Source organism: Harpia harpyja, chromosome 9 (assembly GCF_026419915.1).
Source record: "Harpia harpyja isolate bHarHar1 chromosome 9, bHarHar1 primary haplotype, whole genome shotgun sequence".
NCBI classification, from domain to species: domain Eukaryota; kingdom Metazoa; phylum Chordata; class Aves; order Accipitriformes; family Accipitridae; genus Harpia; species Harpia harpyja.
The window spans coordinates 36,249,315-36,266,356 of NC_068948.1; the positions used below are offsets into that span (position 1 = coordinate 36,249,315).

The 17,042-nt window shown below is 40.1% G+C and overlaps 1 protein-coding gene across 1 annotated transcript in view; it reads right to left on the reverse strand.

The window, feature by feature from the left end:
- Nucleotides 1-17,042, reverse strand: part of TMEM132D (transmembrane protein 132D) — a 271,069-nt gene that overhangs the window by 26,454 nt on the left and 227,573 nt on the right. The gene's annotated exons all lie outside the window — the stretch shown is intronic.

Below are 17,042 nucleotides of genomic sequence, written 5' to 3' on the forward strand. Positions count from 1 at the left end.
AACCTGTCAGCCCTATTGCAGCTAATGGGGTTACATGGGAGTGCTGTCTAGGTGCCATTTGGCCTTCAAGTGAAAAGCAGTTGATCTTGCTGCTAACCCGAGCCTACCGTTCCTCTGAGCTTCCTTCCACTTTCAAAGAAATGACAAGAGGAACACATTCAATAAAACATTTCAGGAGCCTGTTTCAGTGAGGATGGGGAATCGAAGGTGGAGGATCATTTGAAAGCATTTTGTAAGATTTTAGCTGCTTGTTCCCCATTGACTCTGAAGGGAGTCATGCTGCTTTGATCTTCCAAACGCTTTCACGCTCTTTCCATCCTGACAAGCGCTCATACCATGTATCTATTTCCTCTTAAGTCGAGGTGAGTCCTGAACTTTGATATCTGAACTGTCTTCAAACAACCAAGAAGAAAGAATAGCCAGGTTATGAAAAAGACTCCATCTGAAAGTATACTACCCTGTTGTATTGACAGGTCTTGCAAGTTCTCAGTGTTTAGGAATGGATGATGTTAGTAACAAAGCTGCATAACTGATGAAGCAGCCCTGGTGAAGCTGTATTTTGTGTGAAGACACCAGGGTACGGAAGCTATAGGAATGAGCAGGTGTGGGTCTGTGCACTCAGCAGCTGGATCCCTTCCAGCAAACGCCTGTTTAAAGCCTACAACAGACTCTGGACACTTCATGGAAGAACTGTACCAGTCAGCAGCTTGTCTCTCCCAGCACAGACTGGAAGAAGCCGAGCAGTTCCATGCATGCATTCTGGATGCAGGCAACAAAGACATGAAGAGGAAAACGGATGAAGCCATGAGGAAGTCTTTTAATCTGGATTTGGCCTTGTAATTGAACAATAGTCTAATTAGTTAGCAAAATCTTCCAGATTTGCATAGCAGTGCTGGGATTCTCAAGGGCACTAGAAGGACTTGGCCGCTGAGGTCCCAAACGATCAGATGCGGACGTGAAATTCTGCTAGTTCGTGCTGAAAATCCCCCTGCGGAAATCAGGATTACACCACAGACAAAGGATGGGTGACTACTCTTGTGTCTATCTAATTCATTACAGGTTTTAAACACGGAGGCATAAGAAAGGGACATTTGAACACCAGGATTTGCAGGAAGTTCTGCAGTACCCTGGAGAGACCTGCATCTCCGTCTAAGGCAGCTATACCCACCTCCAAAGAAACATTTATGAAAACATGTAACAGAATTGTCCAGCAGCAGCTTCACTTGCTCTTGCAGTGCTTAGAGACGTGTTATATCTTCATTGCTGCCTGAAAGAGCAGCTGCTGTTACTCACATATGAGCTGGCAGAAATGAACCTTCTAAAATAAAAGATCTCCTTTCGAAAATAGCACACATGGTATAGAGGAGCAGAAAGGAGAATTAGCAGAGTTTTACATTCAGTTATTGTTATTTATTTGAATGAGGCAGGTGATGGAGCCTTAGTCCTGCAGCGTCTCTCATTCTGCTACAAATCACACAAATACACAGCCACAAGCCTAAGACCAATCAATTTTTACAACAAACCTGAGGCATCAACTCCTCTTTCTTGACTCACTCATGTCTAAGTAAGCTCAGAATCAGACCACACACATCAGCCCAGGGATGCAGACCATTTTCCCAACAGCAGTGCTTCCAGAAGTACAATCACAGCACCAGCTAATCTTCAGCACTTACCTTTGCAAGTACAGCTCAGGGGGGAGGAATAAAGCTGGCACAGAAAGTGCATTTCACGAGGCTGCTGCTTTTTAGTTTGGCAATGAGTGCCCACAATTGTGAAGTATGTTAGAAGCCTTGAGTCCCTCACATACACCTACAGGAAAGAGCAGAGCCATTCTGCTTACTTCTTAGCAGGATGCTAAGATGACTTTTTTCCTTAAGCTTAAGAAATTCCCAGGAAGATGAGTGGAGCGGTTTTTATAGCGAGACTCTTCAGGAATTGCTAGTTCAAGAGTTAGGCGGATACATGAGTGTTTCACTTCTTTACAGGGCATGCGAGTGATACAACAGTGCAGCCTGTCAGATCTTCTCTGGCATTTCACAGATACACTTGCTCTTTTTTAAAGACCTCATGGCCAAACCCCAGAAACACTTACATATTTAGTGTTGATGCTGTGCCAGACATACTCAGTCTTTAGTGCTTCACTTATGCTAATCCGCAAGTCACCTGCATAAGCATACCCTGGCCTACCTTGCAGGCACCTGGAGCGGCTGGACAGCTGCACCCTCTCCTTCTGGTTTCCAAACAACATGAACAAACTGGACAGCTCAACTATATGCAAAGTTCCCTGGAAAAATGTACATATTAATGCCAAGCTCTCAGCACAGCAAGGTGGCAAGAGCTCACTCTGGTTTTATCCTTCACACTCACCAGTGGGCTGAGTAGACAACTGATGACAAAGGCTAAATATTGCTGCAATTGTACAGAGCTCAATCCAGTACCGCAGTTCCAGCTGCTCATAAACTTCCCTTTTTTATTTAAAACAGAGCAGAGACTGGGCTCATTTGGTATCCCTGTACTCGCTAATCATGCACTTGTCATTGCAGCTTCAAAGCAGCAGATTGCAAGGTTTGCTGGCGTCCCGTCACTCTCCTCTCTTTTCCCGCTGGAAGCCCGCCTGTGCCATCACTCAGCTGAGCTTCAAGACCTACGAGGAAAAAAGTTGCCTGTATCTGATGACGGCCACTCGTCCATTCCCAGGCAGAGTAAGACTGAGAAAGAGGGAGCACTTCTTTCTGTGGTATGGTATTCAGTGGGCTCCACAAAGCCTTCTGAACTTCTCCAAGTATTATTTGCTGTGAGATTTTTAGGTGAGTTATTCAACTCCTTATTTCCCCCTCAGGTGAGTAAAGGTTGTCTGCCTCAGGAAGATTCTATGAGGGACTCGCTAAGATTATTCAGAATTTCTTTCAGAAGCAGAGGTGATTCTCACCATGCAAAATCACATTATAGAAAGAGAAAAGCTGATTACAGGATATGTATAGTTCCTCCCTGGGCTCTTCTCTGCTGTGTCTCACCCAATCTCTGTGTACGTACGTGCAGATTTCAGTGGGCTGAGATACAGCAGTTAAGAAGGAGCTCCCTCATACTTTTTATTTGTTTGAAAAGCAGGACTCCATATAACGGAGGGAGAAGGAAAATGAAAGATGTGATATTTACAACAAAACTATGATTGCTGCAAAATCTCAGCATGTATTCATGCCTATAGGACTGCTGGGGATGAAGCTGCACTTCAAACTTGTTGGCTTCCATGGTTTTTTGCATAAAGCAGTACTAAAAAAGAGTTGTTCTATCACCCTCAGACATTGAGAAGAGCTCTTAGCACAGTTTCATCTGGATCTTTGAGCCTTCTTCCCTCAGACATGTGCAGACAAGGGAGATTTTAGTTTCTTTGCACTTATAGATGGATATGTGTGAATCCTGAAAGGCTTTCACAAGCTAAAATAAATCTTTCCACATTAGCAGACACTTAGATGGAGACATCACTCACATGGCATCTGTGTCTGTCCTACCTGCTTTTTATGTACAAAACACCATCCACAGAAGTAGCCCGGCCAACTCATTTCACCAAGAATGCTTTCTTCCAAATCCTCAGAGCTGGCTAGCATGTAAATGTTGCTTTTTAGGCTCCTTGGATTACAATTTCTCATTCCCATATCTACTTGTAAATCTTCTGACAAAATTTATGAGCAAAGACAATTTTCCAATGGATCAATGTAAGCTTCTTCCTCTTTTGCACAACTTCTTAATAGACTGTGTGTACTGCAAAAGCATGTTCCCTTGTAATATGTTATTCCTCATACAATTTTAAAGTTCATCTACTTTAAGTAAAGCTGGCTGTTTCAGCTAAAAGTTGTGTAGCCTTAGGGATTCTTTATCAGATGAGCAGATGATCTTTTTAACACCTCGAGTTTCTGACTTTCATATCTTTCATTAAATCAATCTCCCTTTCATGATTTATATTTATGCCAATGCCCAATTCTATTACAACTCTCTCTTCTGCTTTCTCAATTTCCTCTATTATTCTTTTTTGGGTCTATAATATCGTTTCAGTGGCTAACTCATAGGCTGTCACTTCACATTTATGAACTGAAACATGAACGTGCATTATTGCTTTATTTTTATGAAAATCCATGATAACTAATGCACTGATTCAATTTCTACCAAGAAACTTTATGTTTGGTTTCGTGGTATCTGGCCTCTAACCTCCATCCCTCCAAATAAACTTTTACATCTTTATTTACATACTGGGATCATTACAATTCTTTTATCTCCCTGTCCCAATGAGTTGAGAAGCTATAATGGATTTAGGTGGGAGTTTAATTAGGAACTGCTCTTTTCTGTACTTCAGGCTACATTTCAGATGAAAGGGAAAAGCAGGACTCTAGCAAATGAAAGACGTGATGTACCCAAAATCCCCAGGCTAGCTAGGTAAGTGTTTAGTGGAACAGACAATTAGACAAAGGGAGATCACGGTGGTGCCCCATTCCCTAGGAAGGTGGCATTCATTTTATATCGGTTTATATCTTTGTAACAAAACCACTCTCAGTAGTTTGCCTCTGTTTTATAGTGATACCAGTGCAGGCAGAATCAGATTCTTTTCAGCAGGTTTTTCCCTTATTTTCCTTCTTTGATGAGCAGGGAGCATGTCCGAGTATCCTCAGAGATATGCTAAGGTCAGTCTTGGTCCCCAACTCTGGCCCACCTGCACTCCCATCATGCTATGAAGAGGAAAGAAAACATATGAGGCTTTTCCACTTACAGATAACTGGACTGGTCACTGCAGTGTCAGCTTCTGACAAAAGAGCCAAGTTGGGGGTGTTCCCAGGAAGAGAAAACATACCAAACTCCAGAAAAGCCTGCCTGAGGGATGCTCTCATTATGATTTACCTCGTTAAAACTCATTAAAACTTAGGGCAGCCCCGAAGCACCCATGAAATCTGCTAGCAGCAAACTGGTCTGCACAGGGACTAGGTTCCAGAAGACATAAATGTGCCTTTCTTAATTCCGACCTGTGTGCTGCAGATACCAGGTGGGTCTGAACAGAGGGCTTTGCATCTAAAGCTTTTTCAAAAGGAAAATGTAATGATAGCTGAGTAATAAGTCTGAGGATTCAGCAGAATATTCTATACTTACTGCAGCTGGCTGGCGGATAACAGTTTTTCTGCTTTTGGATTGGTGGACGTCACCTGCTTGCTGCAAGACCTTGCCAGGAGTAGTTCGGATTTCATCCTGATCATGCACTTAAACTGATCTCTTGAATTATATTTTCCAATGAAACCTGAAGTTGAGTGCTCAACTCCCACTAGACTACACAAGTTCAGTGACCTTAAGTCACATTGAAAACCTCAGCCTTACAATCAAGATGTTTTTCTAATCCTTCATTGGATCCTTTCACTAAACAAAAAAGAGAGTAAAAGACAGACCAGACAAAGCTAATTATTACAAATCTGGGGATATCCATTGTAAAATAAGGGGCAGCTTATGGCCCTAAAGGATTGACATCATCTTGACATATTATACCAACCTCTAGCAAAAGTATATGATTAAACATAATTGTTTAAACTAGAAGTTTGTAAACAGCTGATCATTTCACCCTTGACAGATTGTAAAGCAGATAACTCATCTTTTGCTGATGACTGAGTGGGAAAGAGACCAAGACCCTTCCACTGTGGATCCCCCCTCCACCAGCACGATAACAGATTATTTCTTTATTTGTTTCCTCTGCTGTTGAGTGAAGGAAGTCTCCCAGCTAATGTGCTTCTGGGATCATCTTCATTCACATCCCCTAGTAATTTCTGATTTATCTTTGTTACAGTTTTTCTATGTTGGGCACACTTTATGACATTTAACTTCTTATTTTATGTGCTCAGTTTTCTCACAGCCTCAGCAGCAACAAACCAACCAACCAGCCCATGAAGAAAACTCTTATCAGTAATCAGCCCTGCTGGAGACCAGATGATAACTGTCAGATCTGGATACTAAAAAGTACAGGATGACGTTACTCATACCTACGTACAGCTTTCCTAGCAGCCTGAGCTCCAAAGAAATAAATATCAATGAATGCAGCCCAGATGACTCTACTTAGAGGAGAGAGAGTGGGAGATGAGATTAGACACACATATTCTTTAACCTGGGAACAAAGGGCAGAATTTGGAAAACTACTTGTCAAGGTGTCTTCGAAAATTAGTATAGTACGTACAACTGTATTGCCAGAGGGGCTGTTTCTTATCCTGTCTGCAGGCCTGTGTGAAATACTTGTGATGAAATTCTCAGCCCTAGGGAAACAGTTGCTTTCAAGATTTGTTACAAGCTTGAAACTCAGCTCAGCATCATCAAAATGTGTGAAGAACTTTCAAGGAAACATGGGCTGACTTATGGCTATGGCACTGAAACAGCTAAAATTGGCTCTGGCTGATCTTTGCTTTCAGCATTAAGCTGATGCCAAACTAAACCATCCAGTGATGGTGAGACCTGTGCTTAGACAGATAAAAATTTCCCAGTAAGGAATAGACTTTCTTTTCTCTTCATCAAATAAAGTGCAGACCAATCCCATTAACTACACTGGGTTAGCTCTGGATTTTCAGTGGCAGGAATGAGATCCAATCATTAGCAGAAATTGTGTGTGTGCATGTGAGACTGGCTCTGATTTTTTCTTTTAGTGACAGTCAAGTGCAATTAATCTAATGCTTACAGACAATGCATAAAATGTAGTTTAGTACACATCCATTGTGCCTTTAGATGCCTAGTCACCAGGGCAAATGATACTTTCCTTCATTACTGAAGTTTCACTTCTCCCTCTCTGGCTTTTAGTAGAATGAAATGGAGCATGTAATGGAACGTCATGTTCATAGGTTTCATTTTGGTATCAGCTCCAGATCTGCACAAAATCTCAAACACTACAACAGCAACTTTCACATGCTCACAAATGCTGAAAGAAATTGCTGAAGGCACTCAAATCCTGAAGTCTAAAGAAGATGCCCTAAATTTACTCAAACAAAAACCCCTTACAGTTGCAAAATAATTACCTGCTTGCAAATAATCAGGTTATTTTTAGTAGTTATTATATGGAAGAGATTATATAATTTGGGAGAAAATATCAGCTTTCTGTAATACCCACCTGCTCTAAATACACCGTTATACTTTTAACTAAAATTGAAGAGCCATTAAGGCCAGTTTTTGTAGGTGCTTAGGTTTCTAATTCCCAATTAAATTAATTGGATTTGAATGCCTAAATAGCTTCGGAAATCAGGCTTATCATCCAATAACCAGTTAAACAAGGCAATGCTGCAAAATAAGGCTGAAACAGGAAAGTTGTTCAGCATTTCTATGGGTAGCTGATGTGGGAAAAATAATAGCACTAGTGTCTCCTACAAACAAATACAACACTCATGCCACAGTCTTAGAAAAGGCAATAGACCAGATCCTGTCACATGTATAAAGCATGAGAACTATTACAGATAATTATTTTTGATAATAAACTGGACTCAGATAACTCCTTGTATTCTGACATCTCAAAGCACTTTTCAGATGTCTTTTACTTGTTTACCTTTTTATGCTCTTGGAAATCCTTCAGAAGTACTACATCAATTTTATAAGTAACTGCAGAGAGAACAAGTAAACGGGTAGCCAAAAGTCATCACAGAAAACCAGGAAAATGCTGAGAGCACAAGCCAGTACTACACTGCACTTGACAGAATGAAACAATGCAAAAACATTTGCCTCAAAACATACTCATTCTGAGCTATTTAAGGATAGCAATTTTTTAAATGTGATTATGCCACACTAAAAACGCCTCTGGAAAAGAGTGAATTGGTCTTTCATAGGATACATTTGCTCTGCTCAAGCTTACCTAGCTCCCTAAGTGGAAGTTGAGCACTTCTGCAAATCTTAAATAAGGAAATGTAGGATCTACGCATGCACCCAATGGTGCTCATGAGACTTTAGGATACCCCTAGATATTTTATTGTCTCAAAGCTTTCAGAAAAGGTTAGCAATGGGACTGATATAAGAAGGCTAAAAACTGGCAACCCAAAGGGTAAGAGCAGAAACATAGAGAAAAATATTTAAGACACAGGAAGCAAAGAATAGCAAAAGCAGCAGGAACAGATGCTATGGAAGAGCTGGATAGCTGCTACAGAAGAACCGTAGGATGAGTGAGAGATGAAGCTGAGTTAAGATGATGGGTGGGCTGGATACCACTAGCTGAATGTTAGTGACAACAGCAGCTAACAGAGTCAAGCACTGGAGAAAGAAGTCTGTCCAAAGGTGGACAAATCACCTCCCACACATTGTGTTTACATTCATTTTCCTGCACGTATATGGCAGGGAAGAGAGACATGAAAACCTGCTCCATGGGTATAGATGTTTCACCATTACAGCGGCAGCAGGACATTGATCTGCAAGATTCCTTCCTGAATTTAGAAGTGCTCTGGGCTGCACTCAGAAATTCAAGTATTGCTCTCCATGGTACCAAAGGGTACGCTTTTCACCCTCTAGATTTGTGTCTACATTTCTTCTCTCCTTAATTAATAATCCATGGTCTGCTAAATAGCGAGCATGATTATCTGCCTAAAACAGAACTGAAAAATAATCTGAAAAGTACCCTATTTCAGTGGATCAGCCACGAAGGTCTGAAACTTACCTTGCCTAAGTCAATTCATCTAGCCTGTGGCCTGATGTACAAAGTCCTTGCCTTTTAAGCTTCAGGCAAAGAGGGTTACATGCTTGCCTCAACAAGGTCCTAGAAAGTATTGCAAAATGGTCCAGACGGTGGATAAAGGGGAAGAAATCTTCAGTCAGCAGACCTGCACAGACTCTGTTACATATGAAATCTGGAAATATTTCGAAATCCTTACTCAGCCACTAATATTTTATCATGACAGTCATTTTGATGTGATTAAGTAAAATTTAACAGGAGTGCTTCCTAAAGAGTCTGTGCTCTGTCCTAGTTAGGGTTATGTATATTATTAACAATCATAATGATGATGCTTAGATAGTACATTTTATGTAAAGATCTCAAAGCATTTTTCAAGGATTTAGTACTAAAGCTTTTTATCTGTCAAGGCAATTCAGAACCATTATACATCTTTTGTATGCGTCTATGCTGAGACAGATCAAATAAATGACATGCCAAAGATCACAATAGCACAGCGATGTCACAGCTGAAAGCATATGCCAGAGCCCACACTACAAACAGCACATTTCAATGCAGCATCTGAAAACCCATCCAATGGGTTATCCAGTTGTTACCCAATCTTATTAAGGCAGGGGCAAATGAAATGAAAATCAAAAGTCATATACTGTATGCAGACTGAGCCCTTATCAGAATCTGTAATGCCTAAAATCTCCACCAGGTTTAACCACTAGAGCATACTTCCTTTCTTCATTACCGAAGAATAAGAGAGAACGGGACATGATTACAAAGCCTGGGCTCATTACGTCCTTTAGACCTCTTAGCCTTCCTAACACTTGTAGGCTCTTTTTTCCTTCATCCATGTATGTCCTAAATAAGCCCCTTGTTCTTCCAATTGCCTCTGAGAACTCTAGGAGTGCTCCCAATCTCCCATCACTAATATTCAGCATATTTCAGATCTAACCAGCAGTTTCTCTACTAACTCCAGATCACCAGCCTAATTGTCAGCTAATATTAATCAATATAGTACTGGTACGGTCACGGGATCTAAGCATATTTAAATCAGCTGAAAATATCTTGTCACATATATTTTTATTTTAGTAAGACCAATCCCTTCCATAGCTAATACAATATCTGGACAGTCCTGCAAATGATAAGCAAAAGCAAAGTCATTTAGCGGCTATGCTGTATCTGATATGTCCAGAAAAATCCTAAATTGGGCTGAGAAGACAATAATTTATATGGCATATTGTAACTTTTTACTGCGTGGTAATAAAACAACACAGAGTTTTGTGTCATGATCTGGAGGATGGCTTAGAGCAGGCACAAAGAGCTATAAATACCACATCTTCTAAAAGAAAGTGGCAGACAGTCACTGGAACTGAGGAACACAAAGAGTTTTACAGCTAAAGGGAACTTTTCAAGAGAAAGAATCACAACTTATAATGATTAATGCAAGTTCCTGCTTTGCAGATAGGTGCTGTTGGATGATCTGAGCCCAATTTAGCTTTCGTTTATATCAGTGTAACATCATGTGCTTCACTAATGCACTGCTGGCTTAGCCCAGTGGAAGAAAGAAGAGAACTAATTTCCCTTTGTATTGAGCTTGTCTGTTCCTTACTTCCTCAGCACATTTTTTCTAGAGATCAAGCAATCTCTTTTCATTGAGATGATGGAGCACTTCTCGATACTGGGATTCAGTATACAATGAGTTAGGCTTTGAAAGCAGCTAAAAACAGTAAGACCCCTAATCCTGTTTGAAAGGCAAGGTGATTTTGACATTCCTACATGGGTATCTTTTGCTGTACAAATCTGATACTCAGAAATAGGCAAGGCACTTGGAAGATCTTCGCCATAGTTTCTGAGCATCTTCACTGGGGGGATTCACAGGCACACACCAGGATAACCGTTTCACATGGATGGTATCAGACTAATGATGTGACAACATGGGAATGCCTGTGCAAAGCCATAATTTCACATGTCATTTAAGTGAATATACAATAGAAAGAAACACTCCTGGCCACCTCTCACCCTCAGCTACTGATTCCCACCCCGATGTCACTTCTTTCCCAGTGCTGGCACCAGGATTGTGACCATCTGAAATGAACTCAGTCAAGGAGCTGGACAGGCAGACAGCTTATTCACCAGAAAAAAAACCTGATTCATTTTCACTCAGCTGCACTCATGGCCAGGAGAAAGACAGGGACAGCAGCTCTATGTTAGTTTAAACAGTCACAGAATTGCACCTTAGCAATTGTTTAACACATTAGGGACATTAAACAACCCCTTTTGAGTTCAGCAAATGATTAAATCTGCTCACTCAGATCCCCTTTGACACCACTGTTTGGATATTTAGATATTGCCTCATTCTTTTTATGGATATAGACATATTCCCCCTAATAAAGGAACAGAAATACCCACAGAAAGAAAGAGATTATCATACCTGGCTCTACAAGAACACATTTTCTTTCCCATTAAGCACAAAAAGATAGATTTCTGAGTATCTTCTGTAGAATTTTGAGGAAGTCTCAATTCAGGAATTATTTGGATTTTTCCATTACAGAGAAGTTTTGTATCTTACAAGCTTATAGCCTTTCATAAACATAAAGAAACTGTAGTCAACAGCAACCGTAGCAGTCACACTGGGATTTTCAGTATGGATGATTACAGAAGGCAAACAACTCCACAAAAACCTTGTTACTTCTCAAGATTCACATCAGAATGATGAATTGGCAGAATATGAAAGAGACAAATCCAGTAACTTCAACAGCTTTAGGTGAGTTTCAGATGATTCCTGGGAGATGTGGGACTGTTATATCAGTTCTACTTTCAGAACTCATCTTTGCCATGTCTGCTCTTCATACCAGAGAGACATTAAAATTGTTCCTGCTCCCTTTATAACCAACATCAACAGCACATGGACTGAACTCAACAGTTATTATTACAAGTTTTATTCTTGAAAGTGCATTTTTCTGGGTTTGTCCTGTCTCCTGATTACTAGAGCAGATCAGAAAAAGTATTTTCTTTTTCACAGTTGCTTCATCCTAAGGTGAAAAGTTCAGAAAGATTCTGATGTCAGGAATACTGAAACTGAGTCGAAATGACAGGACATGATTTCATCGTTTTCTATCAAAATGAAATGTTTAGACATCACAGAAAATAAAAACATCCATTTGCTGACTTAAATCAAATGTTTGTTTCAAGACAGATCAAAATTACTCGGGATGGAATAAGGCAGTTCAGCTGGTGAGAGAAAGCACATTGTATTGTGGAAAACCATGGCATCAACTTGATCTTCACCGAAACCTCAAGGCAGAGATTTATCTTCCCGTTATAAAACTCAGCCCTACACAGCCATATTCTACACAAGTGTTCAATCTAGACAAAATCCCATTTGCTGATAGGAAAGTATTTTCTTTGCTATCATTCAACAAAACTATGCTGATTACATCTGCTTTTTCCTTCTATTTGGGTCCTCTGACCTCTGAGCGACCAAAACCCAAGCGACAACCTCACCTGACTGTGATATGACACATTCTGGTTAGCTAGTTTAATAGATCACTGCTTCTGAAACAGGGACTTGCTCTCCCTCATTCTTCCCCCTCTCCTGCTTTGCTTTGCCTCCACTGCAGGATGCTTTCTCCTCCTTCTGCCCTTCTCCCTCCACTAATTCACTGGAGCAAGCACCAGGAAAGGGTGAATACTTGGCTTCCCCCTTTTGACTAGGTGAACTGTTAGACTCAATCAAGCCATAACATGCATCTCAAATCACTCTTAGCTTGGCTTAAACTTGAGAGATCGCAGGGAAACTGGGATTCTTCATACTCTCTTGTTTTTAAATTTTTGTATATCTTTGCAGTATCTCCACTTGGGGGGCCGATGCCTTTGACCTGCAGCCATGAGGGTTTCCTTTTCCAGTTGAAAGCTGGAACTGAAAACTTGTGTAATCACATGCATCCAGGAATGTGTTGTAAAAAGAATATCAAATGGACTGCTACTAGCAATATGGTTGTGAAATCTGCAGTACTGGAACTGCCAATGCTAAACTAAGGAGCAGATAAATTCCTGGACTCGATTACCTTCTCCCTTTGATTTTTCACCCTGTCACTCCGCTGACTTCAGAAGTATTCAACTTTTCCCTGAAGTACACCAGTGTAAGGAAGAAAAGAAACAGCTGTTAAAAGTTTAATGTTTTAAAATACTGTCTGCTTCAGGCTATTTTAAATGCTCTGACATTTCAGTTTTTGTAAAGTCTGTCACTTGATTAAAAAGTAGTTATTTTGCCACTGATAAAACCACACTAAGTGTTATTGAAAGATTTATTAGTCTGCAGTAACTTTTTACAAATTGCCAAGCGCGTTGTTATCCCCTCTAATACAGTCCAAAGTGAACAGAACAAAGCAGCTCCCAACCCTTCACTCGATCAGCAATAACTTCCTATCATATAGCTGTACCGGAGCAGTCTGGTTTGAGACTCTACAGCTTGATAAACAGCAAGCGGGGATAAAACATTACTGCTTTGCTCCTCACGCAAAGCCAGAAAGATGATACTCTGCAGAGGACAAGCACAAATGCCAGGCAACCATCCCACAGCCAGAACTGGTTGTAGAGCTTTGAGAAATGGGAATTCAGAGTGAGAGGCCATGCTATAACATCCTGCACAACATCTGCACGTGGGACCCAGCCCCACAGCTCTGTGGCAAGTCCTAGGTTGTGCAAAGGATACCAGAAGTAACAACCCTCCTTTCACTTCTTCTGCCCCAGGAGTTTGCTTGTAATACAGACAAAAGTTAGCACGCCTGCCTCCTGTTTGCATCCTTATCTGGGGTCTAAGAAAAGTAAAAGATACTCTAGAAGGAAATAAGCTAAAGGTATTTTGTTAGCAAAGCACGCAATTTTGGATAACAGACAGATTTTGAATGGAGTCCTCTACAAAATATACAGTGTAATAGAAAAAAGGGCCAGAGAAACTGTATCTTGTTCCCAGTATTGGCACCACTCACTGTGTGACTTCTGGCAAGTGGCTTCTGGACAGAGCTGAGAATATACTGGAATTTTTAGTTAACTGATCAAACAAAATGAGCCTAAAGGTGTTTTCATTTCAGGGCAACCAAAATGCAGATTTTCAATTAACTCATCAAATTGAAAACCCAGAACATTGGAAAGTGTTGCTTTGGAGAGTTTTAGGCTTTGTTGAGCCTTGAAAAAATGGCCATTTAGATGTGGAAATGTCTTTTCAAAATGAAAGATTAGATGATGTTGATTTTTCCTCTATCCTCATTCTAGATTTAAATCATCTTGAGAATTTGATCCATATTAACGACTTGGCAAAAAAAGTCTGCTCACCAATCTCTCTTTTCCATGAGGTCAGTAGGAGTTCTACTATCTATTTCAATGGTCAGATCTTTTTTATAGCACTTTCAAATTCTCACCTTAACTTTTCTGTGTCTCAGATCCCTCATTTGTGAAACAGAGCCTATAACATGCCTCCATTTTTTGGTGTGGTTACTCTGTGTCCTGGTTTCAGCTGGGATAGAGTTAATTTTCTTCCCAGTAAGTGGTACAGTGTGCTTTGGATTTAGTGTGAGAATAATGTTGATAACACACTGATGTTTTAGTTGTTGCTAAGTAGTGCTTATCACAAGTTAAGGATTTTTCAGTTTCCCATGCTCTGCCAGCAAGCAGGGGTACAAGAAGCTGGGAGGGAGCATAGCCAGGACAGCTGACCCAAGCTAGCCAAAGGGATACTCCATACTGTAGGACGTCATGCTCAGTATATAAACTGGGGGGAGTTCTCCGGGAGGGGGATCGCTGCTTGGGCATCCATCAGCGGTGATGCATTGTGCATCACTTTTTTCTTGGGCTTTATTTCTCTTCTTTTGTTATATTCCTTTCATTACAATTACTACTATTATTATCATTATATTTTATTATTGTTATTGTTGTTATTATATTTTATTTTACTTTAGTTCTTAAACCATTCTTATCTCAACCCATGAGTTTTACTTCTTTTTTTTCTGATTCTCCTCCCCATCCCACTGGCAGGGGGGAGGAGTGAGCAAGCGGCTGCGTGGTGCTTTGCTGCTGGCTGGGGTTAAACCACGACACTCTGTCATGGCGGACCAAATCATTTCAGATAATCATTTGTCAATAAAAATATTGTTTCAGTGCACTAAATTCCATCCTGACTTATTCAACCAAGTTCAAGTAGATGCAGTTCGGCAGAAAACAAGTCAGTGCAGAATTTGGTCCAGCTCTTTAAAGTTCTTTGAAGTCTCAGATGAAAGATGTGAGTAATAAATGTGGCCCCTGAAACTAAAAGAAGAATGAGGTACCCTCATTCTGCAAGGAAAATGAGCTTCAACTCATCATTAATCAACACCAAAAAAATACGAATAAAAGCTAAGCCACGAAGACGTAATCAATCTGTTAGATGCTACATGACAGGTGCATTGAAGAACAGCAACAGTAAAGACACAAAGAAATGTAATCTTAATCTTTATATTTCAATGGGCATTTTAAGCAGACTTTTTCTTCCATTTTATATTCACAACTCTAATGCCCAGAGAACAGAAACTCTAATTACTGTTGCATGCTGAAGGCTGGCCAGTAATTATATATCTTTATCTTCATTAGACAAGATGTCTGTGAGTAAAGCTTGGTCTGAAACAGAGCAGGTAAACTGGAAACTGGGAGACACATTTTCAATTAAGAGCTCACTTTAAACTGGCTACTCATTTTAATGCTGCTGAAACCTGCCTTCCTACTGCGGAGGAGTGAACTCTAGGGGGATGTTTGCAGAAGCCCAGAATGTCTTGATCTCTGACTAGTGATTTCCTGTTTTGACATAGAGCCTAACATCAGCATCACTGTGCAATGGTATATGTATGAATATTAAGCACACAAGCCTTTATTGATATGTTTATGTACTTACAATTAATGATAGATATACACTTAAGCAGTACTACCACTTTAACCTCTTTGCCAGGGTTAGAGCTGAGCATATTGTATACTACAAACTGTCGCAGATTTATATCAGACAAAACCATTACACAAATATCTAATGAACGTGCCAAACCATTCTGATAAACTAAAACTTTGGAAAACAAAAGTGATTTTAAAAATATCTTCCAAATGATATATTTGCTTTCAAATTATTTTTTCCAGTTCTCTGAAAAAACTAAAAAGTTAGTTAATGAGTGAGTGAGTGAAGACTTAGTCCATTAACTTCCACAACACAAGGACCCCAAATAATTTCTTTCTGGTTTTAAACCTAGACTCAGTCCAACAGTTTGCTATATTTGGCAGATTTACCAGATTCAAAAGGGCTTCATAGAAACAAAAAAAATGTGTCCATTAAAACAGCCAGAAAGACACATTTAATCAGAAAATGCCAATGTGGTGGCTATTCAGCTAAATAGAAAACCTGACTAGATTCCTAAAGCGAAACATAAAAAATGCTGGACTTTGAAATTGCTTGGGTTCATCCTGCATATAAGAAATTATCATGAAGAAATTACTTAAAACAAGTCCAATGAGTGTAAAAATTGCAATTTTTTGACCCCTGCAAAATATTAAAATCTGTTTAAAGATAGCTCATGAAAGATCATTTAAACCTATAGCCAGCTCTATTTCTCAATTACCCTGCTCCAAGTTGTCACTCCCTCTGTGACATGAAGTTGCTAAACTTGTAGGTATATCTCAAACTCCCAACAGTTTCCCAAATGACAGCAACAACCAAGTACCTACACTCATCTTTGCCTCTAAAGGCAAAAAACGTCCACGAGGAAGAGTCTTTTTCAGCTAATGGGGCCCAGGGAGGTTTGCTTTGGAGCTAAACACTACCCTCAGCTGTTTGAATACAAATTAAAATGAACTAACATAGCAGGGAGAAAGCTTAGCAATCCAGTCAGCTTTAGGCTAAGGCAAATTTCACAAAGGCCAAGTCCTCAATATGGTGCAGTTCACAAAAGTTAATGGGATAACAGTGATTTCCAGCAGCTGGAGGGGTGGCCTGTAGTATTTGTAATCATTTTGTGACATGCTGGTTATATTAAAAAAAATTCAATTTTAACTTTTATTTGTAGCCATGTCTCTCGTTTCTTCTTCTCAAGTGACAGCCACAGATGAGTTTGTGAAAAGATAAAAGCTGCTGTAGACAAGCCAACTTTTCTGTCACCATGCTGGAATACTTTCTACCATATTTCTCACAATCACCACTGCTGACCCTGTCCTTCCGCTACCAGTAACGTGTGTTAACCATTAACCAAGCTGAGTAGGAATATGCAGGACTTCTTACAAGCTTTTAGTAGTAATATTGGTACAAGCTGAAAGCTTTCAAAAAGCAGCAATTTTCTTGAGGGTCCAGTCTGACCCTAAGATTTCAGTAATAAAAAGGCACTTAAAGGCA